Source organism: Miniopterus natalensis, chromosome 13, assembly GCF_054644295.1.
Source record: "Miniopterus natalensis isolate mMinNat1 chromosome 13, mMinNat1.hap1, whole genome shotgun sequence".
Lineage (NCBI taxonomy): Eukaryota > Metazoa > Chordata > Mammalia > Chiroptera > Miniopteridae > Miniopterus > Miniopterus natalensis.
In genome coordinates, this window is record NC_142093.1 from 33748466 (window position 1) to 33774913 (window position 26448).

Genomic DNA, 26448 nt, shown 5'->3' on the forward strand with positions numbered 1-26448 from the left:
TTATTCACACATATGCACATACACATACATGTACATTATGGAAGGAATTACAAGTGACTTAATAGGGGTTACCTTTGAAAAGGGTATTGGTAGGATAGCGGGTATCATAAGACTGAGGAAGGCATTGCTTTTCCTTTTTTAACCTTATAGTTGGAATTTTTAAACCTTACACGTTTTACTTCTGTTTTTGTTTGTTATACTAATAGAGATTCTGGCGTGATGAAATCATGCATTTTTATTGTTGTTGCCTTCTATAGAAGATACAAGATGACATTAAAAAGTTTTTATCTTTTAAGAGAGGAAGTCACTCTTAGTTTTGGTCAGGGATATTAAACTATTTGGTGGTGACCTGAGGTTTCATGAGGTGCCTTGGTATTCAGCACTGGAGACCAGATATGGAGGCTTAGCAGTAGGGAACTAGACTCCCTGTTCCACTTTTACAGCACAAATCCACATTCATTTATATGTTGGAATTCGTGTAGGATTTCATTTGGAATAAAATGGACCAATGCCAAACTGAAAAAAAGTAAAAGAAATTGGAAACTACTAACTACATAATTATGTATGAGATAAGGAAGGAGATTAGAATCAGTGGCATTACTGACAGTCATAAAAATGATAAATGACAGGTGAGAAAGCACAGAAGTATAGAGCTTATTCATTGTAGGTGCAGATATATATATGTATATATATATGTATACACACACACATATATACACACATATATGTTTGTGTATGTATATTCCTGTGTGTGTGTGTATACACAGGATATTCCCACAGTAGACTGGGATATATTCCTGAAGACTTTGCAGTATTAAAACATAGTGAAATAATTGACCATTTTGGCAACCTCGAGTCAACATGAAAGAGTCTTACTATGTTTTGTATACAGTATGCTATTTAAGAAAACAGGAAAATGTGTTTTATATCAAAACGCTTTTATTAAAATTATTAAACAGTTTTAATGCCTAAAAAGGCATGCTTCCTGGCCAATTAGTTTCCTTATTTGTAAATTAAAAAGGAGACAATAGTTCAAATGAAGCTTTTGAAAAAAATTAGACCCAAATTTTAGTCAAATAATAAAAAGATATTACACCACATTGTTTTGTATGACCGCCAAACTTCACTGAATGGTTAACTGCCTGTAGAGACTGAAGAGCATTCACTATCATAAAATGACAAGTGCTCAGCCAGATGATTAATTTCCCCACCTGTCACCTGAAACTATTTTTAAGAAAACTTATGAAAAAGAACTAGAACCAGAATTTAAACAAAGTAATAAGCTTGTCCTTATATTGCAAATAAAATGCAAACTACCTCCAAATGTAGCTAAGAACCCCTCAGTGTTATAAATCTACATAAACAGAACATTTCAGACCGTTGATTTCTGCATTTGTAAAATGATAAAACTAAAACACTTTTAAAGACAACTTAGGAAAAAAAGACTAAAGTTTAGAGAGGTAACCGGACATTAAACACACAACCACCCAATAACATAAAATAAGTTAGGCTCATTGGGGCTGACCACCACTTACTGGCTGTCAGTGTAAGTTAATTCATGTATAACTCTGAACACCTAGCTGTAATTCATGCAACTTAGTGTAAATGCAATCCAAATTATAAGAAAGAGCTTAGGAATGTACATGACATTGTTGCCAGGAACATCTGCTAAAGTACATTAGTAAACACTGTATACCCAATTCCATAAAAGTCACAATATAAAAAGCTAACTATTAATGACAAAAAAGAATTAAAATAAAGTAAAATTATACTTTTGTGATAGCATAGAGAAGAGCCACACTGCACATTTGATGATGAAATGAGCCTGGTAAGTGGAGAAGGGCTCCCTCCAAGATCCTGTTTGGTGGAGCTCCAGTGGTCGACAGTGATACTACAGTCCACTTGCTCCATCTCTAAAAATGAAAACCCTATCCACTTCTCTGAAGGCCCAGCTAAATAACTGAAGCCTTCATTCATATTGTTAACTCTTTCTGGAAAGTTCTGGTGGAGGCCTAAAGTTTACATATGGATGTTTCTTGAGTACAGATTGCAGTAACTGTGGGAAGCCCAGCATAAACCAAAGTCAAAGTTACACACAGAAACTCCTTTGATTGGTCCCAGCAGCAAATTCAAACCACAGGACGAACACCTTTTCCAGCTCTTGCACATAAAGGCACCCTTCTAGAAAGTTCTTTACATACATTTCTGTCTATGCAAAATTGTGTGGAATGGTGCCCATGAACTATTCATGCTGAAAAACAATAAGCACACAATCAGACTATTAATTTCCACATATGAAAATAGAAAATGTAACACACCTTCCAAGGAAAATGATAAATATAATAAGGATCAAAATCTAATTGAATACAATGATAAATACACAATTATTTTTAAAAATAAAATATCAGGCTGTATTTAATGAAGGGAAGTAAGCTTAAGTTACCTATAAAATTTTTACTTACTAGAATACCTTACTTATTAGAATACCCTGTTCTTCAATAATACTGAATAAATGGGGCACTCCTATGTTGTCACCTCTTTTACTGGTTTGTACTCTTTTGTTTATAACTAATAGAAACAAGCCCTTTGGTTGATTATTTGGGAGAAGGGGGCTTAAGAAAAAAGGTCAACTTGTTATAAAGACCCAAGGAGATTTTGCAGAATCCTAGGCAGAGGATACAGTGGGGCCTCAGGAATCAACCTCGATTGTATCTGCTTCTCTCTCTGGAATGGCTTTAATGTGCATTTATCTTTTTAATTCAGTTAAACTTGTTTTCTCCCTGCAAAATAGTTTATGTTCTGGAACTTCCCTTCTTTCAGTGTAGTTGGCTTTAGCTAAAAGTTAAGAACAAATTACATTGGCCCTACTGGTTTTGCTCAGTGGTTAGAACGTCAGCCCACTGACTGAAGGGTCTCTGGTTCGATACCATTCAAGGGCACATACCCAGCCTTGAGGGCATGTGTGGGAGCCAACCAGTCGATCTCTCTCTCTCTCACAGTGATGTTTTTCTCTCCCTCTCCTCTCTCCCTTCCACTCTCTCTGAAAAGCAATGGAAAAAAAATATCCTTGGGATTAAAAAAAAAAAAGACATTGAATCAACTATTCCTTCCTTCCTTCCTTCCTTCCTTCCTTCCTTCCTTCCTTCCTTCCTTCCTTCCTTCCTTCCTTCCTTCCTTCCTTCCTTCCTTCCTTCCTTCCTTCCTTCCTCCCTCCCTCCCTCCCTCCCTCCCTCCCTCCCTCCCTTTCATTTATTTCTTTGATTAGAGAGAGAGAAACAGGGAGACATCAATTTGTTGTTCCACCCATTTATTCATTCACTGGTTGATACTTGTATGTGCCCTGACCAGGGATCAAACCTGCATCCTTGACATATTGGGATGACACTCTAACTTAAATTGAGCTACAAGGCCAGGGCCTCAACTACTTTTTCTTAATATGTATGTGGAGCCTCCTAGAATTATTTCTTTCAATTTAAAAAAATATGTCTTTATTGATTTTTAGAGAGACAGGAAGGGAGAGGGAGAGAGAGAAACATCAACTGGCTACCTCCTGCACGCCCCCTACCAGGGATGGAGCCTGCAGCCCTGGCATGTCCTCTGACTGGGAATGGAACCAGCAACCGTACAGTGCACAGGGTGATGCCCAACCAACTGAGCCACACTGGCCAGGGCATTTTTAAAAACTTATTAAACTTATTGGGGTGACATTAGTTAATAAAATTACATATGTTTCAAGTGTACAATTCTATAATACATAATTTGTATATTGCATTGAGTGTTTACCACCCAAAGTCAAATCTCCTTCCATCACCATGTATTTGACCTCTCTTACTCTCTTCCCCCACTCCTTTTTCCCTCTGGTAACCACCATACTGATATCATGACTATGAGTTTTTGTATGTTTGTTTGTCTCATTTGTTCATTTGTTGCTTTCAGTTTTATATACCACATATGAGTGAAATCATATGGTTCTTGACTTTTTCGCTTAGCATGATATTCTCGAGATCCATCCATGTTGTTGCAAATGGTAGTATTTCATCTTTTCTTATAACTGAATAGTATTCCATTATTTATATATGTACCACATTTTGTTTATCCAGTCATTTATCACAGGGCATTTCAATTGTTTCCATGTTTTGGCCACTGTGAATAATGCTTCAACAAGCAGAGGTGTATATATATGTGTGTGTGTGTATTTAAAAAAAAAAAAATATATATATATATATATATATAGATTGATTGATTGATTTCAGAGAGAGGAAGGGAGACAGAGAGAGGAACATCAGTGATGAGAGAGAGTCATTGATCAACTGCCTCCTGCAACTCCCTCACTGGGGATTGAGCTCACAGCCCAGGCATGTGCCCTGCCTGGGACTTGAACCATGATCTCCTGGATCATAGATTGATGCTCAGCTGCTGAGCCACGCCAGCTGGTCATATTTTTATGAGTAAATGTTTTCATATTTTTGGGATAGATACCCAGAAGAGGGGTTACTGGGTTTAAAATCTTATTAATCACATGGGCCTATGGTTAATGTAATTTCAGTTGGAATTAGGATTACCTATGGGCTATAGGAAGCCCCAAATGACAATTTAAATAAAAGAAAAATTTATTTCTGTCTTTGAAATGTTAAAAGTTCAGAGCTAATACAATAGCCTCACTAAGTCATCAGGGATCCTGTCTCCTAGTTTGCTGATCCACCATCCTCAGCATAGATTTCTACCTTGTGGCTCAAGGTGGCTGCTTGAGCCAGAGCCAATGTGCTCCATTCCATTCAACAAGAAGAAAGGACAAAAAATAGTGACACCTATCTCTAGCAAGAGAGACTAGAAAGTGAATCTTTATTCTGGGCAATTGTACTACCCAGCTAAAAGTCAAGGGTTCTGTTACTCAGACTAATGGTTCCCAGAGGTGGGCCGGGGATTGGGATACTAGGTGAAAAAGGTGAAGGGATAGGAAGTACACGTTGCCAGTTATAAAAAGTCACAGGGATTTAATGTGACAGCATAGAAAATATAGCCAGTGATATTGTAATAGCTATTTAGTTTCAGATGGATACTAAACTTACTGGGGTGATCACTTCATTAGTTATATAAATGTCTAATCACTATATTGTACACCTGAAACTGTAATAATACTGTATGTCAACTGTAATTGAAAAAAATTTTTAATGAGAATTTTTATTGCTTTTATGTACAGAAAACTCAACAGTGTATACTTAGCCCAGTTTGCTGGCTAATTATTTAGCCTTTGCCCTTTTCAGTTTGGCAGTGTGAGCCACTGACTTTGTCCCAGAACTCTGCCTCCCCAGTGGCACCAGATTTCATCATATCTGTTATTATAATTGGTCCAGATAGCTTCCACCAGCTTAGCCAGAGCTCCTTTGTCTTCTGAGTTAACCTCTGTGAAGGTCACAGTGTTGCAGGTCTTCCTGTGGACTAGATGCGCCAGCCTGGCCTTCCTCTTGATAATGCAGTAGGGAGCCCCCATCTTATGGCACAGGGCAGGCAGGTGGACAACAAGCTCAATGGGATCCATGTCATGTGCAGTCACTACTGCCGAACCTTTTTGTTCTCCACCAAGGTGGTGACAGTGTTAACCGCTGCCCGAAGGACAGGTAGCCTCTTGGTGGGGACATCCCCTTTGCCAGCAGTTTTTTTTCTCAGCCCAGGCCAACAGTCTCTACTTGTTTTCTTGCTTTGTCTATAGTCTGCACTTGTGGGCCAGCTTAAGCAGTTGAGTAGCTGTTTGGCTAATTGCAGGAGGAACTTTCAGACGCTTATATAGTCCTTTGCCACTGCAGCTGAATGTAGCAGGACCATTTAACAAAGCAGGTGAGGCTCCTTTTTGGGCTGGATGCCCCGTTCAATGCCAAAATTCTTGGGCCTTTTCTCAAACAGAATTTACCACCTTGTTGGCCTCCTGCTGCTTCACTACAGCAGGGGCTGGCACCACCTTCTTCCCCTTAGCCTTCTTTTCCTTGGGCAGCAGGAGGAGAGAGTGAAAATTTTTTAATAAAATAAAAAGAAAATAAATGAAACAAGAGCAAGTAGTCACAACAAATAATGTTCTGAATCAAAATATTAATCATGGGTAAATCGAGATAAAGAATATATGGGTTTTTGTTGTACTATGTTTGCAACTTTTCTGTAGGTTTGAATTTTCCCCCAAAAGATGGTAAAAAGTAATCATTTGAGCATAGGAAAGAGCTCTTGGATATGAAAAAATAAATTTTCAAATTTAAAAACTATAAACACTTGATAGACTCTTGTAGAACATCAAGTTACTGAATTAGAAAACAAACTTGAAAAATTATCTTTACAATTCAAGGTGAAAAGTGAAGAGATTAAAATAATGGGAGGAAAAATAAGAATAAAGGACAGAGTTAGGAAATTCCCTATTTATAATGGGGATTGTAGATATGAGAACAGGTAAGGAAAATAATTTATTAGAGAAAGAGAAGAAGGAAACTTATGTGAGCTGAAGAAAGACTTGAGTATTTAGAGTAAAAGGACTCATGAGTACCAGGCAGGGATGAATGGAATGAGATACAAATATAAACGTATCCTGATAGTAGTTTTGATTTTCAAAGGCAGATTATCTACGAAGGAAAGATTTTACCATAAGATGCTTTTGTAACATTAAATGCTAGAGACAGTAGAGCATGTTTACATAATTAAAAAAGAATCAATATCTGCAAAAGGATTGAAAAACATCAAATATATAAAAATTCATGAATTCCTAATATTAATACCCAAATAGTTGAGTTCGGGAGGTTGCTAGGTCAACAACTCATATTGTATAAATTGATAAAGAGTCAAGTATTTATCCTGACTTTCCTTAATGTAGTGTATTCCAAGATAATTAAATAGCTGATGAGGGAAAGTTCTTCCTCATAGAAGAATTTTAGCTGTGAAGTACACAAGGAATGATATCATAAGAAAATTCACCATTTTATAATCTCTAATGAAATAATGGATCTAGCAACAAGCCAACATAGCTTCTAAAACATTAGAGGAAAAGTCTTATAATAGATGAATGGATCAGATTGACAATACTCAGCTGTAGTTATCATTAAGTGTAAGATGCGCAGTCATTTTGTGCCTCCTGATATATTGTAATAGAAAGTATATAGAACTATTTATAAAGGATTCTTGCCAAAGAATTAAACTTAGATCTAGTCAAGCCACTAGATGTAATAACTACCAGTTTACAAGAAATACTTTCAGGTAGAGGAATATGTGAAATGACACCATGAAGATGCAATCAACCAAAACAGAATGTGGGAAATTCTCCAGGACAAATGATCCAATTCTTTAACAAATGAATAGCTTGGCAGAAGTGGAGGAGGGAAGAAGGAGAATTACAGATTTTAAATGTACTTATCTTTTAGAGATATATACTGGATTATTTACTGTTGAAATATAGGACTCTGGGATTTGCTTTAAAAGGCTCTAGAAGAAAAACAAATGTGTGTCTGTGGGGGATGGTACTTGGAGAGCATGACAAAACAAAATTGGAAAAAATGTTGATAGCTTTTGAAGCTGGTGGTTACATGGGGGCTATTATAATATTTGTTCTGGCATTGAAATTTTTCACATAAAATGTTTCTAGAAAAACCTGAAGGATTGAGTAAGATGTAGTATAATTTTAAGAATACTCTGAGAAGGAAAAGAAAGAGTAGAACAGAGATTGTATTTGAAAAGATAATGTCTGAGAGATTTTCATAACTGATGAAAGATACAGTCTGCTGATTCAAGAAGCCTACCAAATCCCAATCAGGATAAAAGAACACCAAACCCAGAGACCTCATAGTGAAACTTCAGAAGAACATTGATTGATTGATGATAGATAGACAGATGATAGATGATGGTAGATAGATAGATAGATAGATAGATGATAGATAGATAGATAGATAGATAGATAGATAGATAGATAGATAGATAGATGATAGATAGATAGATAGATAGATAGATAGATAGATAGATGATAGATAGATGATGATAGATAGATAGATAGATGATAGATAGATAGATAGATAGATAGATAGATAGATAGATAGATAGATAGATAGATAGATGACAGATAGATAGATGGATAGATGGAAGGAAGGAAGGAAGGAAGGAAGGAAGGAAGGAAGGAAGGAAGGAAGGAAGGAAGGAAGGAAGGAAAGGAAAGGAAAGAAAGGAAAGAAAGGAAAGAAAGGAAGAAAATAAGAGGATTTTTAATTAGCCCAAGGGTGGGGAAAAGCCAAAATACCTTAAAAGGAATACTGTTGATTTCTCAGCAACATCAATTAGAAGCCAGAGACAGTTTGATGTTATCATCCACATGAGGAAAGAAAATAAATGCCAATCTAGAATTGTATGTCCAGTGAAAATATTTTTTAAGAATGAGAACAAAAATAAACATGTTTCTGGACAGCTAAGTTTGTTACCAGCAGACCCTTCCTAAATGAAATACTAAAACATTTAACGGGCAGATGGAAAATATTCATTAGGAGGACAGGAATTCAAGAAATATCATACAATGGCAAATATGTGGATAAATTAAACAAATTGACAATGTAAAAAACAACTCATGGTGGGTTGAAATAAAAGAGAATTAAAATATGTGACGACAGTAATTTATAAGCTGGAAATAAGGATAAGTTTACTAATGTATTCTAAAATCCTTATATTATTGAGAAGGATAAAGGTATTGGTTGACTGCTCTTTAGACATTGATTAGTTAAGTAAGCATGTTGTAATTTTTAGGGCAACTACTACTAAAGGGGTAGAAACATGATGTATATAACTTTCAAACTAGAAGAGGAAATAGAGGAAGGATTTTTAGAAATAATAGTAATTTTTTAAAAGGAGATAAATTCAATAAAAGGAGAGAAAAATAAACATGAAGTGGTTGGAACAAATAGAAAACTTGAAATAATTTAATAGACTTAAACTCAAATTATTAGTAATTATATTAAATCAAAATGGGCTAAATGTTGCACTTAAAAACAAAGATTATCAGCCTGGATTTTTTTTTAAAACTAACTATACACATCTAAAAATAGATATCTGAAAGATTGAACTTAGAAGACTGAAAGAAGATTTACCATGAAAGCAACCAAAAGAAAATCAATTAGCCCTATTAATATCAAATGTAATAGGTTTTAAAGTTAAATGCATTATTGTATGTAAAGCTGATTACCACATCATGATAGAAGGTTCAATTCACCAGGAAGTACAACTTTTTAACTTATATTTATCTAATAACATATTCTCAAAATATACAAAGCTAACTTTGAAAGAACTACAAGGAGAAACAGATAATTTATCTTATAGTGAGCAATCATAGCACATCTCTATATAATTGATGGAATAGGCTGACTAAAAAACCCAGTAAGATTAAAGACTCAATTAGCAATTTTGACCCCATAAAATATTACACTATGCAACTACAGAAGTCATTTATTTACAAAAACTAACTATATCTTAGGCTCTAAAGTAAGTTTTCCATAAATTTCAGGGTTGAAATTATGTTTGCTGCCCATAGTGCAATTAATCTAGAAATCAGGAACAAAACAATAAGTAGAGCAAACCTATATATTTGAAAATTAATACACGGGTTGGTAAAAGTAGGTTTACAGTTGTATTTGAAACACAGAGTTTATTCTTGATGTAAGTTTAGATGCACAGTGGAATCAGTGGAAGGCAACACACAGTAAACCTACTTTTGCCCACCCCTGTGTACACTTTGTAGTAATGCATAGATCAGAGAAGAAAATATGAACAGAATATAAACTATAAATGTATTGAACATGTTTTGTTTTCCTACTTGTGTTGGTGAGGAAGATATTTACAATCAAGTTGAGCTCCTCTGATCATTTCTATGAAGGTTTTATTTTCCTTAAACTTTTTGCTTGGCACTGTTTTTTAACATGAGTCCCAACTTGAAAGGCTTGAAGAACAAGACTGACATGTTTGAACTTGGAGAAGAGTCTCAAAAGCAATCACAGTACAATTGAGTTAATGGAGCAACTAGGTATCATAAAATGGCTTAATATTCTTTTACTGTCTGTTTTCATGGCACTAAAACAAGAAGTTAGGACATATTTTCAGTGGTAATAGGTATTCTTTAACTGGCTTATGTACAGAAGGGCCAACTACTGTGGGACGTATAAACTCTTTAATACTTGGATTAAGAGTTGTAATCTAAGGATTAACATATACACTATATATTGGCACCATTAGTGCCATTATCATTAAGGGTGTGTGAGCATTTCCTTTGCAAACCTGAATGTAGTTAGATCATTACGTTAGGTCTTAAGTTTATAACTCAGGAATCTTTTTGTCCTTTTTTAAAAAAATGCTTTTACTAGCATTCAGCATAGTGCTACAGAAAGAAGACCTTTAAAGCGAGACAAAACCCCTCTAATAGTGATCTTATTGAGAAGCAAAACTAATAATTGAAAATACATTGTGAATAAATTAATAATTCTTTGGGAATGTAAACTTTATAGTATTATTTTACAATAAAATATATTTATGTTCTAGAACGAAATTTCACAGTTTGAGACCATTCTTATACCCAGAATGCCTTGTGAAGCTCAAGAGATAATTGCTTATGTTTACTATATTATAATTTCTAATTCTGTGATATAATAATTTGGATAAAAATCTTAAAGCTGTTTCTTTACCACCACCAGATGCTATTGTAGTGGAAACTCTAGTATTTACCTCTTAATTGCCTTTGGAAAACTTAGGTTTTAACATAGCTAAGTTTTGGTTTTATTTCTAATACAAAAACAATTCTTTCATTCATGTACTCAGCATAACTTGAATTATTAAGTAGAGGACTTCATTTGGCCTGATTTTATAAGTTAAATATATAAGTAATGTGCACTTAAGGTTTTCACATAATTTTAAAAAGTTTAATTATATATTGTTCCCCTTATATATATTTCTTTAAAATGTTAACTTTTTTAACTTACTTGACAAAAATTTATACAGCAGATGTTATTCTCATTTTAACCCATACTATTCTCACAAATTTAGAATTGACTAAAAAATATATTTTAATATAGAAATTATTTTACATTTGCTTTTATCCCCTCAGGGGGAAAAATGTGTTTACTATTGAACACCTCTAATCTTTTTGGAAAGAAAAAATATCTTTAACATATTTGCTTAATACAAATTAACATACCATGTGCAAAGTATTATCAGTTCTATATTAATAATATTTGAATGATGCTTTAGAGGATATTTGAATGAGGCTTTAGAGGATATATAACCAAAGTTATTATTGGTATGTGTCCCAACTTTGAAAATATTAACTCACCTCAACATATGTGCACTTTATAATTTTCATGAGCAGCAGTCATAACTTTGATAAACATTAACAATAAAAGATATTCATGGAAATTTCTAAAATACATTTTTCAATACAAGTGTCACTTTTCTATGACCATTGTCTGTTTCCGTGGGTTATGCATGTGTGCACATAAGTTCTTTGGTTAATCTCTTTCCGACCCCCCCCCCCCCCATCCCCTTCCCTCTGAGATTCATCAGTCTGTTCCATGTTCCCAAGTCTCTGGATCTATTTTGTCATTAGTTTATTTTGTTTATTAGATTCCACATATAAGTGAGATCATGTGATACTTGTCTTTTTCTCACTGGCTAATTGCCCTTAGCATAATATTCTCTAGGTCCCTCCATGCTGTCTCAAAGGGTAAGAGATCTTTTTTTTTAAAGCTACATAGTATTCCATTGTGTAAATGTAGCACATCTTTTAAAAAATATATCTTTATTGATTTCAGAGAGAGGAAGGGAGAGGGAGAGAGAGAGAGAACATCAATGATGAGAGAGTCATCATTGATCGGCTGCCTCCTGCACACCCCCAACTAGGGATCAAGCCCGCAACCTGGGCATGTGCCCTGACAGGGAATCGAACTGCAATCTCCTGGATCCTAGGTCGATGCTCAACTGCTGAGCCATGCCCGGCTGGGCATAGCACATCTTTTTTATCCACTAATCCACTGATGGACACTTGGGCTGTTTCCCGATCTTAGCTATTGTAAATAATGCTGCTATAAACATAGGGATGCATGTATTCTTTCTGATTGGTGTTTTGCGATTCTTAGTATATATTCCCAGAAGTGGGACCACTAAGTTAAACAGCAGTTCCATTTTTTATTTTTTGAGGAAACTCCATGCTGTTTTCCACAGTGACTGTACCAGTCTGCATTCCCACCAGCAGAGTATTAGGGTTCCCTTTTCTCCACATCTTTGCCAGCACTTCTTGTTTGTTGATTTATTGATGGTAGCCATTCTGGCAGGTGTGAGGTGATACCTCATTGTAGTTTTAATTTGCATCTCTCTGATGATTAGTGATATTGAGCATTTTTTAATATGTCTGTTGGCTATCTGTATGTCCTCTTTGGAGAAGTGTCTATTCAGGTCCTTTGCCAATTTTTTAATTGGGTTGTTTGTCTTCCTGGTGTTGAGTTGTGTGAGTTCTTCATGTAATTTGGAAATTAACCCCTCTCAGATGTATCACTGGCAAATATGTTCTCCCATACAATGGGCTTCCTTTTCATTTTGTTGGTGGTTTCTTTTGTTGTGCAGAAGTGTTTTATTTTGTTGTAGTCCTATTTGTTTATTTTTTCCTTTGTTTCTCTTGCCTAGGATATATATCTGTGAAAATACTGCTATGTGAGATATCTGAGATTTTACTGCCTATGTTTTCTTTTAGGATTTTTATGGTTTCACAACTTACATTTAAGTCTTTTACCTATTTTGAGTTTATTCTTGTGCATGGTGTAAGCTGGTGGTCTAGTTTCAGTTTTTTTGCGTGTACCTGCCCAATTTTCCAATACTATTTATTGAAGGGACTATCTTTACTACATCGTGTGCTTTTGCATCCTTTGACAAATTGGCGTGGGTCGATATCTGGGCTTTCTGTTCTGTTCCATTGGTGTCTAAGCCTGTTCTTGTGCCAGTAACAAGCTCTTTTAATTACAATGGCTTTGTAGTATTGTTTGATAGTCTGTGTTGTATTCCCTCCAACTGTGTTCTTATTTATCAAGATTGCTGAAGCTACTCAGGGTCTTCTTTGGTCCCATGCAAATTTTTGGAATAGTCGTTCTAGATCTGTGAAATATGCCATTGATAATTTAATAGGGATTGAGTTGAATCTATAGATTGCTTTGGGTAGTATGGATATTTTAATGATGTTAATTCCTCCAATCCATGAACATGGTATATGCATTCACTTGTTTGTATCTTCCTCTTTTGATCTTTTCAATGTCCTATAGTTTTCTGAGTACAGGTCTTTTACTTTCTTGGTTAAGTTTATTCCCAGGTATCATATTTTTTTGTTGTTGCAATGGTAAATGGGATTGTTGTTTTATTTTCTCTTCTGAGAGTTCATTATTTGTGTATGAAAATGCCATTGATATCTGAATTTTAGTTTTGTATCCTGTTACTTTGCCCAATTTATTTATTAAATCTACTAGTTTTTGGTAGAATCTTTAGGGTTTTTCTATGTACAATATCATGTCATCTGCAAATAATGACAGTTTTACTTCTTCCTTTCCAATTTGGATACCTTTTATTTTTTCTTTGTGTCTGATCACCATGGCTAGGACTTCCTGTAATATTTTCAATAGGAGTGGTGAAAGCAGACATCCCTGTCTTCTTCCTGACCTTAATATTTTGTTGAGGATTTTAGCATCTATGTTCATCATGAATATTGGCTTATAATTTTCTTTTTTTGTAGTGTCTTTATCCAGTTTTGGGATTAGGATAATGCTCCCTTGTAAAAAGAGCTTTGAAGTCTTCATTCCTACTGAATTTTTTGGAATAGTTTGAGGAGGATATGTATTAGTTCTTCTTTGAATGTTTGATAAAACTCCTCTGTGAAACCATCTGGCCCAGGACTTTGTTTACTGGGAGGTTTTTTTTGTTTTTTTTTTACTGCTTCAATTTCGTTAGTTGTTATTGGTTTATTCAGGTTTTCTGATTCTTCCTGATTGAGTTTTGTGAGCTTGTATGTTTTAGGAATTTGTCCATTTTGACCAGGTTGTCCAATTTGTTGGCATATAGTTGTTCTTCATTTCTTGTTGAGAGTGGCTAAAGATTCACCAATCTTGTTTATCTTTTCAAAGAACCAGCTCTTGGTTTCATTGATCTTTTGTACTTTTTTAAAATCTCTCTGTTATTTATTTCCTCTCTGATCTTTATTATTTCTTTCCTTCTACTTACTCTGGGCTTTTCTTGCTGTTCTTTTTCTAATTATTTTAGTTGTAGGGTTAGATTGTTTGAGATTTTTCTTGTTTTTGAGGTACACCTGTAATGCTATGAACTTCCCTCTCAGCATTGCTCTTGCTGTGTCCCATAGAATTTGAGTAGTTGTGTTCATTTTCATTTGTTTCCAGGAAGTTTTTTATTTTTACCTTGATCTCATTGTTGACCCATTTATTGGTTAATAACATGCTATTTAGCCTCTATGTGTTTGAATGTTTTTGAGTGGTTTTATTGTAGTTGATTTCTAGTTCATGCCACATGACCCAAGAAGATACTATGATTTCATTCTTCTTGAACTTGTTAAGACTTATTTTGTGTCTTAACATGTGATCTGTCTTTGAGAATGTCCCATGTGTACTTGAGAGGAATGTATATTCTGCTGCTTTGGGATGAAATGTTCTGTAAATATTAAATCCATCTGATCTAGTGTGTTGTTTAAGGTCGCTGTTTCCTTGTTGATTTTATTGTCTGGAAGATCTATCCATTGTTGTCAATGGGGTGTTAAAGTCCCCTACTATGACTGTATTGCTGTTGATCTCTCCCTTGAAGTCCTCCAAGATTTTTTTTAAATATATTTAGGTGCTTCTATATTGGGTACATATATGCTTACCCGGGTTATATCCTCTTGTTGGATAGATCCCGTTAGTATTATGTAGTGACTTTCTTTGTCTCTTGTTATGGCTTTTGTTTTTAAGTCTGTTTTGTCAAATATAAGTCTTGCTACCCCAGCTTTATTTTCATTTCCATTTGCATGGAAAAAATTTTTTTCTATCCCTTCATACTATGTGAGTCTTTTGTTCTGAGGTGGGTCTCTTTTAGACAGGACATAAATGGGTCATGTTTTCTTACCCATTCAGCTACCCTACATCTTTTCCTTGGACCATTTAATCCCTTTACATTTAAGGTTATTATTGATAGATATTTATTGCCATTTTTATTCTTTGTGCCGATGTGCTCCCCCTTCTTCCTACATTCTTTCTACTCCTCTTCTTCCATCTCAATCATGCACCTATACATGGATATCAGAATTAACAGTGAAATTGGTCTTGCCTTTTTCAAGAAATTAGCAAAGTTACAGATTTTGTGAAATACAGCAATTAAAATTAAAATCTGTGTAAGAAACAAAAATGCTGACTGTAAGAGAATGACCCATAAACCCTCTTCAAGGATGTCCGAACTTAGGGTGATCAGGAGATGCTGGCCTGTTGAGGCTTCCCAGGGAAAAACTCATTAATTCTGAATTTCACAGGGAAGATATTTGTGTTATAAATTCAGGAGCTGAGGGTCTACCCTACTTCAGACAACATAGAAAACAAGGGCATGAGGTACTGAACTTTGGGTTGGGGTAAGAACATCTTTAGGCAATGGATGTTGTTCGGTCCTATGGAAGGAAAATAAAACTGGCTCCAATAGTCTCTTAAGATGCATGATGTATTTTAATAGGAGAAACAGGCAGCATAAATATTTTGTTATTTTCTAGTATCCTCTCTCTGCCTATCTCTTAAGGAACCTTTCCATCCAGAATCACTGTGTGTGTTCTTGTACTCAGGCAAGATATGAAACCCTTACTAGAATTTTTTGAGTGTGGATTTGGAGACTGGGCCTGAATTGGATGAAAGCAGATAGCATTAGCTTTGGAGAAAGGACCCCTGCCACATTTTGTTCTGTCATAAATATTTTACATTCATATATGATGGGACCATCTGGAAGAGTCTCTAAGATGATGATTGTCCCAAACTGCGAAAATCATGAAACTTCTTTAAAAAAATCATGGCATGAGAAAGCGTGAGACTCTTTGACATAGAACATTTTCCTTGGTTTATTTGAGTCTAATTTCCCTATGAACTGAACACTGCTTCAAAGAAATGTTACTGCTGCCCAATTGACAGAAGTTCCCTTTGCATAATAGCAATTCCTTACATTTATAAAACTCTTTATAGTCTCCAAAGCTTTTAAATATACTTGATTTATTTCATTCTTATGCAAAACCATGCAGTAGGTAAGGTGGGTGTTGTGTTGCCCATTTTAAAAATAAGGAAACTGCCTGGCCAGGCATGGCTCAGTGGTTGAGCATCGACCTAGGATCCAGGCCATCGGGGTTTGATTCCTGGTCAGGGCACATGCCCAGGTTGCGGGCTTGATCAATGACTCTCTCATCATTGATGTTTCTATCTCTCTCTCTCCCTCTCCTTTCCTTTCTCTGAAATCAATAAAGATATATTTTTTTAAAATAAATAAATAAAAATAAGGAAACTGAGGCAAATATTAGGACATTCATTACATCACATGCTTTCTAGTATAAGTATGCCACATTTTGGACAAATGCAAATTTGTAAACCGATTTACTGATTTACTTGCTAAAAAGAGTCTTAGTTAGAAAAATAGGTTTAGGAAAGCCCATTATGAAACAGTAGCAAGGTATCCTTAACAGCTGTTTGAGTTTACATATAAGTAGCTAAGTAATTTTTTTAAAATCTTGTATTTGGTTTTGCCTTATATGAAAAATCTCACTTAAGGTCAACAATACAGTACATTATGGACAAGATTCCTTTTCCTTATTAAGCAATAGGAATATCAGGGCCTTTTCCTTGATTGCCTGAAATTAATTGAACTTGGTTCTTTTTAAGTTGGTAGGCATCTTTTTTTAACTTGAACATAAGCTTATGTGAGTAAGTATTCCCATATTTTAGTCATAGTGAGTTATGAGCATATTAAAAATAATTATCTTCACCTCATAAATCTTTCTTTAGTCAAGTTTATTTTAGTGCTTACTTTAATCTTCCTATTAATGTCTTCTAGTTTTGGTCAGGTATGTATGGATGGCAACAAATTATAGTTTTGAACTATATTTAGCATTGAGAAAAAGGCCAGAGGCATAATGTATTATAGCTGTGGTTCATAATCAGTGTTTTTTAAGAGTTTTGAGGTATAACCAAACCCATTTTGCCGCTTATTTTAATTGGAAACTTATTTTTGAAGTTGAATACAATAATTTCGTTTCATTGGCATATTTTAAGAATTAAAAGAATGAGATATGCCATTTTATGGAGGAACAAGGGGAAAATAAAAGGCTACTTTTGCCAAACACTAATGGTGATAATAGGGTTAGAGTAGATCCTCTCAGTTAATTCATGCTTATGAAGGTAGGCACAGTTAGTAATATGAACACTCAACAGTTGGTTTAAGAAAAAAGAAACAGCAGTGTACTACCAAAAATCAAGATCCTTAGTATAATTGTTATGATGTTTAACAAATACTGTGATAATGCATATAACACTTCTATGTTGGAGGTTTCAGGATTGGGGGCCTACACAATATATGTCAAGTACCTCTGAGGCAGCGTGAGCACGTTAGTTACATGTTCTACAGCATCATTTTCTCAGCCATGTTTAATAGTGTGCTTTGCCATCGCTCCTCCATTTGTTGAATTCAGGATGACCTTTTCATGAATAAAGTCAAATAGGATAAAGGCAGGAATTTTCAACAATGGAAAGGAGCAACAGATGTAGCCGACTTTGAACGTGGGAGGATTTTTGATGCAGTGTTGCTTAAAGAGTGTCTGTAGTGGGGGAAGGAAAAGGAAAGGGCAAAAGGAAAAAATAAGTTTATAAAATATAGAAAATGTAGGAGTAAAAATAGTCCAAAATACCTCCACAGGTTTTTTGTAATTATGATGAAATTATCTTGCAATTTTAAAATCATTGTCCTTTAAATAAACTGTTTCTGTAACTATTTTCCTTTTGTATTACAAAATAGTAGATTATATATGTATAATGTTTCAAAAATATGGATAGAAAATGATATGGTTAGAAAACTCAGAATTACTACTAAATGAAATTTGTGAAGGCTACTTTCTGTCACCTTATTTATTCCATTTTGGGCGATAAACTGAATGTTGCACATAAGTTACTTTATTAGGTTTTACATATAAAGTAACAAAAGACTCCAAAATAATCATATGTATAGTGAGACCATAGGTTATTTCTGAATGGTTTATGTGAAACATTTTTAAACAGTTATTGCATATAAATCACTTTATTTCATCTTATTTTTGCTTTGTTTCATGTAAAAATAGAGGTTGGTTTATTTTTAAAAGAATATTATTAGTGTACGTATAGATAGTCTTTTCAGATGATTTAATTTAAAACAAATCTAATGCATGGGGCCCATTATATATTAAATGTACATCCTGTAAGAACTGATTTCTTTGATATTGGTGTCCTCTGGTTCCTGATAATATTTGTCCCCTAGGCGAGCTATTGTAGTTTGTGGTAATGAGTGATTTTTGCACTGTAAAAAAGAACCAAACTGAATAAAAAGGCATTTAATAAAAGAGATAAGGTAATGTTTCAACTATTAGTAACAGAAAGTTCTTTAGAGGGCTTAGTGAGCAAATGTATGAGGAAAAGTAATAAAATGTTTGTGTCTATTTGGCTTATTAAAATTACATGCTAAATCTTTTTTCCCCCATTGATTTTTTTTTTTTTTTTTTTTTTAAGTGGAAGGGAGAGAAGGAGGGGGAAGTAATGTGATCAGATATATGCTTGAAAAGGTCACTCACTTTTGTGAAAATGGTTGGACATTGCAGAGGTAGAAGTAGGGAGGGAATGGAAAAAGAAGTAGTAGTCTGGGCAAAAGATGATGGTAGTTGAGACTAGAGTAGTGACAATAGGAGTGGAGAGAAGTAGATGAATACAAGATATATTTAATTTACACGATCTTGCTTTGGGGATTATATATAAGAAATCTTTGTCTAATCCAAGATTTCAAAAGTTTTCTCCTACGTTTTATTTGGAAGTTTTATAGTTTTAGATTTTATGTTTAGGTCTATGATTCATTTGGGTTAAAATTTTTTATATGGTGCAAGGTATGGATTGAAGGATTTTAGTGTATTTTTTTTGTTGTTGCTTTTTCTTTCCTAGCATATGGATATCCAGTCATCCTAGCATCACTTGTTGAAAAGACTATCCTTTCTTTTCTGAATTACCTTTTCACTTTTGTTGAAAATAAATTGATGGTATATGTGTGGGTCAGTTTCTAGACACTGTTCTGTTTCATTGATCTGTTTACCTACCTTTATTTAATACCTTACTGTCTTGATTACTGTTGCTTTATCCTAAATCTGAAAGTCAGAAAGTGTAAGTTTGCCAACTTTTGGTATTTCAAAGTTGTCTTGGCTGTTCTGCATATGTGCAAACTTTAGAATCAACTTGTTAGGTTCTAGTTGGGATTTAATTGAGTCCATAGGTCAATTTGGGGTGAATTAACATCTTATCAATGTTGATTCCTTCAGTCCATGAACACAGCATGTCTCTCCATTTATTTAGGTCTTCTCTAATTTTTCCCAATAATTTTTCTTAGTTTTCATATACAAGTATTCCACATTTTTAGTTCAGGTATGCTCAAGTGTTTCATATTTTAAAAACTGTTGGAAATGGTATTTTTAAATGAAACTTTTGACTCTGAGTTAATTATAGATTCACACACAGTTGTAAAAAATAATACAGAGAAATCACATATTGAGTTTTCCCCAGTGGTAATATCTGGCAAAGCTATAGTACAGTATCACAACCAGTATAGTGATACTGATACACTCAAGATAAAAAACACTTGCATCACCACAAGGATACCCGGACCTTCCCTTTTATAGCCACAACTACTAATGCTCTCCATTTCTATAATTTTGTCATTCAAGGATATTATATAAATGAAATTATACAGTATGTAACCTTTTGGAACTCGCTTTTTTTCACTCAACATAATTCTCTGGAGAGTCATCCATGTTATTGCATGTATTAGTTCATTTCTTTATATTGCTTATAGTTTTCCATGGTATAGATATACCACGGTTTGTTTAACCACTCACCTGGTGAAGGACATCTGAATTGTTTCCAATTTTTTGCCATTGTAAATAAAATAAACATTCATGTACAAGTTTTTGTTGGAATAAATTTTCATTTCCCTGGCATAAATGCCAAGGAGTGCAACTGCTGGTTTATGGGTAATTGTGGGTTTAGTGTTTAAGAAACTGCCAATTGATTTTCTTAGAGTTGCTGTAACTTTTTATATACCCAGCATTGTATGATTGATCCAGTTTCTACACATCTTCCCCAGCATTTGGTGTTGCCATTCTTTTTTTATTTTAGCCATTATAATAGGTATATGGTGATATGTCGTTGTGACTTTAGTTTATATTTCTCTAAAGGCTAATGATATTCAGCATCTTTTCATGAGTTTATTTAACATCTCTGTATTCACTTCAGCAACATGTCTAGTAATGATTTTCCCCATTTTTTTTTATTATAGTGTTTGATATTTTACTGTTGAGCTTGAAGAGTTAGACCTAGTCTGTTGTGGGCTGAATTGTGTGTCACTAAAATGCGTATGTTGAAGCCCGAACTCCAAGTACCTCAGAATGTAGTTGTATTTGGAGGTGAGACCTTTAAAGAGGTTATTAAAGTTAGAGGTTGTATGGGTAGGTCCTAATCTATTCTGACTGGTGTCTTTATAAGAAGAAATTTAGGTACACAAATAGATACCATACGTGGGTGCACAAAGAGGAGGTCCATGAGGACCCAGCAAGAAGGTGGCCATCTGCAAGCCAAGGAAAGAGGCTTTAGGAAAAACCAAACCTTCCAATACCTTGATTTTTTACTTCTAGCCTCCAGAGCTGTGAGAAAGTAAATTTCTGTTGTTAAGCCACCCTGTCTATGGTATTTTGTTATTGCAAACTAATATACAAGTTGCCTTACACTGTTCAGGCAGCTATAACATAGAACCAGAGGCCCTGGCCAGGTAGCTCAGTTGGTCAGAGGGTCGTTCCAATAAGCCAAGGTGGTTGGTTTGATCTCCAGTCAGGGCACAAACAAGAACCAACCAATGAATGCATAAATAAGTGGAACAACAAATCAATCTCTCTCTCTCAAAAATAATAAATAAATAAAAATTAATAAACAAAGAATCAGAGACAGGATACCATAGACTGGATGGCTTATAAACATCAAAAATGTATTTCTCACAGTTCTGGATGTCTGACACCAGGGTGTCAGCATGATCAGGTTTACTTCTTCCTTTTCGATTAGGATGCTTTTTATTTCTTTTTTTTTTTTTTGCCTAATTGCTCTGGCTAGGACTTCTAGTACTATGTTGAATAGATATGGTGGAGCATCCTCTTAATTCTGATTAGAGGAAAAGCTTTTAGTTTTTCACCATTGGTTATAACATTAGATGTGGACTTTTCATATATAGCCTTTTTAGTGGTTGCTCTGGGTTTCATATTATATATACATAACTTATCACAATTTACTGGTGGTGTCATTTTACCAATTGAAGTATAGAAATTTTACCTCCATTATGTCTCTCTACGTTCTCCCATTTGTAATATAATTATGTTAAATATTTCTTCAGTACACGTGTAGAATCACATTAGTGTTATAATTTTTGCTTCAACTTCAAACATAATTTAGAAAAGTCAAAAGGAGAAGTCTATTGTGTACATCCACAGTTTTGTTTATCATGTTATTTCTGATGTTCCAATATTCTTTTATTGATTCCTTTCAGTTTAGAAAACTTCCTTTAGCCATTTTTTAGGGTAATTCTGCTGGCAACAGATTCTCTTAGTTTTCTTTCATCTGAGGATGTCTTGTTTTCCTTTCATTCCTAAAGGATATTTTTGCTTCCCATAGGATTCTAGGTTGACTCTTCTTTTGTTTTAGCCCTTAAAAATGTTGTACCATTTTATTCCTGTAAACATGGTTTCGATAAGAAATCCACTGCCATTTGAGCTGTTTTTCCTTAGTAGGTAATACAATGTTGTCTCTGGCTGCTTTCAAGAATTTTTTGTTTTTAGTTGCAGAATTTTAACTATGATGTCTTTGCATGGATTTGTTTGGGTTTATCTTGTTTGGTATTTACTCAATATTTTGCATATGAAGGTTTTTTTCTTTTTACAAATTTGGGGAGTTTTCAGCTATTATTTCTTCAAGCACCTTTTCAGCCTTACCCCCTATCTCATCTCTTCTCTAACCCAAGACATAAATGTTTGATTTTTTTTCTTATAGTCTCACGGGTTCCTTAGAACCTATTCATATTTTTAACAGTGTATTTTTTCTCTGTTGCTCATTGGGTAATTTTTATTGTTCTATTTTCAGTTTCACTGATGCTTTCTACTGTCCCTTTCATTCTGCCGTTAATCCATCAATTGGTTATTTTTATTTTAGTTTAGTTTTAGTTTTAATTTTTCCATTTGCTTCTTCTTTATATCTTCTTTGTGGAGAATTTCTAATTTTTTCATTTGTTTCAAACATATATATAAATGTTCATTGAAACATTTTCATGAATTTTTCAGACAATTCTTACATCTCAGTCATTTTGTTTGATTTCTGTTTCTTTTTTCTTTCAGTTCAGGATTTTCCTGGTTCTTGTTATGATTTTTATATTATGTTCTGAGACTTTGGATGTTATCTAAACTTCTGTTTTGTTGGCTTTTTTCTTTCTTTTTTTTAAAGAGCTCCATCAGGAACATAGGAGGTTCTGCCAGGTAGACATAGAAGTCCAGGTTCCTCATTTGGCATTCATTGACACCCTGGGGTGGGGTGGGGTGCAGCACTTTACTATATTTTTAAATAAAATCTTCAACCATTTATTAAGTTCTTTATGGCAACTGTTGTAAACTCTTTAAGAAAGAGACTTGTTTTACCTTTCATTATATTGCCAATCCTAACATGTAATGGATGTTAAGTAAAGTTTTGTTGAATGAAAAAATGTACTACATTGTTGTTTGAGGCACTTTTGGTAAAATTAGACAGAATAGCTGAGGGGTTTTGCTAGTTTTACCTTAAATTTTCTTATGGGACAAATCATTCAACATCTTTGGCTCCGTTTCATCTCTTTCATCCTTAAAAGGCATGCCAGGTTTTAAAGTACAAGTTAAAATAGCTGTAGGGTCCTCTTGTGAGATATTAACTTGGAAAATAGACTTTAAATGGGTAAAAACAGGTTTTCAGTAATGCATATTGCCTAACACTTAATAAATGCTTAGTGCATTATAATTGAATAAGGGAATCTTAATTCACTCTTTTTTTGTTTGTTTGTTTTACAAATGATAAAACCAGGAAACAGAATGGATGTTATTAAGGGTAATATCACACAGCTCTTTAAACTGCATCTCCAAAACTAGAATTCAGGTCTTTGACTCTGGTACAATGTTTTTTCTGGGTAATATTTTGGTTCTGAGTCAGCTATAAAGAGAATGATTTTTAGAGAACAGAGTCTTCTCTAAGATCCTTACCATCCTGAGATCATACCACAAAGCATAAATTGTATATTTTGCCACCACAAAGTATAAGTGATATATTTTGCCTGGAATCACACTGCCACAACCATAGACTATGCCTTTTAATAAGTAGAGCAAGTTATTTAACCTCTCTATCCCTCTGTGTTCTCATCTATAAAATAGAGATAATAGTGCTTATCTCATAGAGCTGTTGTGAGGATTAAGTGCATTAATATCTGTAATGTCTGCATAATAGTGCCCGGTACATAGTAAGTTCTGTAAGTGCTAGCTGCTGCTACTACTACTACTGTTGTTTTTGTTATTGTTATTATTAATGCTTTTGTCTAGACTCTGACCCCCATCCACTCCTCTAAAAAGGCATTAGGCTATTTTCTTAAAGTTGTTTTTTTAAGCTTTCCTTCTTTCCTTAGCAATGTTAAAATCCTTGTGGTGGAGATGTATTTGGTTAGTGAGGATTGAAAAAGAAAAGTTCATGATTCTTGGCATTGATAGATTTGTTTTGTTTCCAGAATACTCTTGAACCAAGATGTCTAGCATGTATATATATTGGGGAAGAGAGGTAACAATCTCCTAAAACTTAGGAAGACTTTTCAACATGTAATGGATGTTAAGAAAAGTCTTTTTTGGTTTTTTTTACTTTTATGAAATGTACCATATATGAAACACATATAAATTTATTGGAAAAAAGTATTGAGATTTAAAAAATCATTTTATTTTACAAGGGCGTTTAATGATGTACTTGGTGAGATCAAAGCTGTAAATGATTGGAAACCACTGGTATACACAGGGGTGAGCAGGGGTAGGTTTACAGTTGTGTTCATATGGAAAAAGACATACAGGTTATGATTATTACTATAGTTTTATTAACTCAGTCCTGGCTGGTGTGGATCAGTTGGTTGTGCATCGTCCCATGCACCGAAAGGTTGTTGGTTCAGTTCCTGGTCAGGGCACAGGCCTGGGTTGCTGACTTGATCCTCAGTGGGTGGCATGGAGGAGGCAGCAAGTTGATGTTCTTCTCTAACACGTATGTTTCTCTCTCTCTCCCTCTCCCTTCCTCTCTGTCTAAAAAAAAATAATAATAATTTAAAAATAAATAACTAAATAAACAATAGCTTTATTAACTCAAAAGAATGTCAGAATGTAACCATAAACCTACTTTTACCCATTCCTGTATGTTAAAGGAGTGGAGAATAAAGACATACAACTTCCTGTATTATATGATGTTAGATTAACTTTTGGAGGGTCCCATTAAATCCTGTGTTTTGTTTTCCTTCTTGTTCGGGCAGAGCAGTTATTTTATTTGTTGCTGAGGAAGCTGGCCACAGATTACGCATGGTTGGAATAATTAACAGTTACAGGGAGTGCTCATTCTCTCCAGTACCTACCCATAGTGTTCCTGAAGGAAGGGATATTGCCAGATAGCAGTGGAATCATCTTCTGCACTGTAGGCCAAGCATACAGCTTCCATAGTACTCCCAAGCCTGCTTGCTTGCTTGCTGATTTTTAAACAATAAAATTGGAAAGGAACCAGCAGTGCAAATCGTTTTTAGTATTCTTCAACATCTATTAGTTGTGTACACATTATCTATTTTGCTATACTGTATCACCATCTAATTCCTTCCAGATTTTTAAGATTTAACTTCAATACAGAAAAACCTATTAAAAATTGCCATTGATTTCTGGTAGCATTTATTATGTAATAACATAAAACCACAACTATCTAGATTTCTAATTTGAATACGTTAAATGTATGAATTGTGGGGAATTCCCACTCAATTTCTATTAGTATCAGTCCTGGGTCCACCTCTACTAGAGGGCATGGAGTATTTCATCACTAAGATGAATCTAATTCGTAGTCCAGGGCCTTTAGAAAAATAAATACCATAATCAAATAAATAAGCAAATATCTGCCTTGATGCTGATCCTCTTTGCTAAGTGTTCTGAAAGTGTGGTCTGTGGAGGTCCTCATTAGATAGTTCGATAGGTTTGTGAAGTAAAGGACAGTTTCATAATAATAGCAAGTCATTATTTGCTTTTTTCACTGTGTTGACATTTGTATAGATTGGGCAAAAGCAATGGTGGGTAAAATCACTAGCACTAACATGAATCAAGGCAGTGGCACCAAACTGTTAGAAGTAGTCATTGTGTTCTTTCTTGATGGGCATGAACTCTCAGTTTAAAAACAAACAAACAAAAAACGCATTTTCACTTAGGAATCCTTTATAAGTTAGTAAAAAGCATTACTTTTATTAAATCTTAATAGAGTACACATTCTTCTAATATTCTGTGTGACAAAACGGTAAATATGATAAAACACTTCTACATCAAAGTAGTACCATTATAACCAGGGCAAGCTTTTGCTCTTGTTTGAATTGTAAATTTGGTTAGGCGCCTGCATCAAAGAACACCATTTTTACTTGAAAGAATGACTGACAAACTGTGGTTATTTTGATTTGGTTATTTGGTAAATATTTTCTCAAAAAGGAACAAAATGAGCGTGTCACTTCAAGAGAAACAACTGACAGTATTTTGTTGCCAATGATAAAATTAGAGCTTTCAAGCAAAAATTAGAATTTTGGAAAACTCATATATCTGCCACTTTGAGCTTGAGATCTTCCCAATACTTAAAAGACTTTTCTGAAGAGATCTATGATGAGATTAAGAAGTGCTATTTTTTAAATATTATATAATGAAATGTTTCAACATTTGGAAAATTGTAAAATTTAGGGAATTAAGTATTTTCCAAATGACCAATAGATGCTGTTTCAAAATTATGCATAGATAAAAATTTCTTTCAAGGTGTAAGATAGATCAATGGATATAATATAACAGAGTTTTGAAAAGGCCATCAATATGATTTC

General features: G+C 34.3%; 1 protein-coding gene and 1 pseudogene across 1 annotated transcript in view; one reads left to right on the forward strand and one right to left on the reverse strand.

The window, feature by feature from the left end:
- EHBP1 (EH domain binding protein 1) overlaps positions 1-26448 on the forward strand; it is a 272093-nt gene that overhangs the window by 125529 nt on the left and 120116 nt on the right. The window lies entirely within an intron of this gene.
- LOC107545937 (large ribosomal subunit protein eL8 pseudogene) lies at positions 5220-25055 on the reverse strand (annotated as a pseudogene).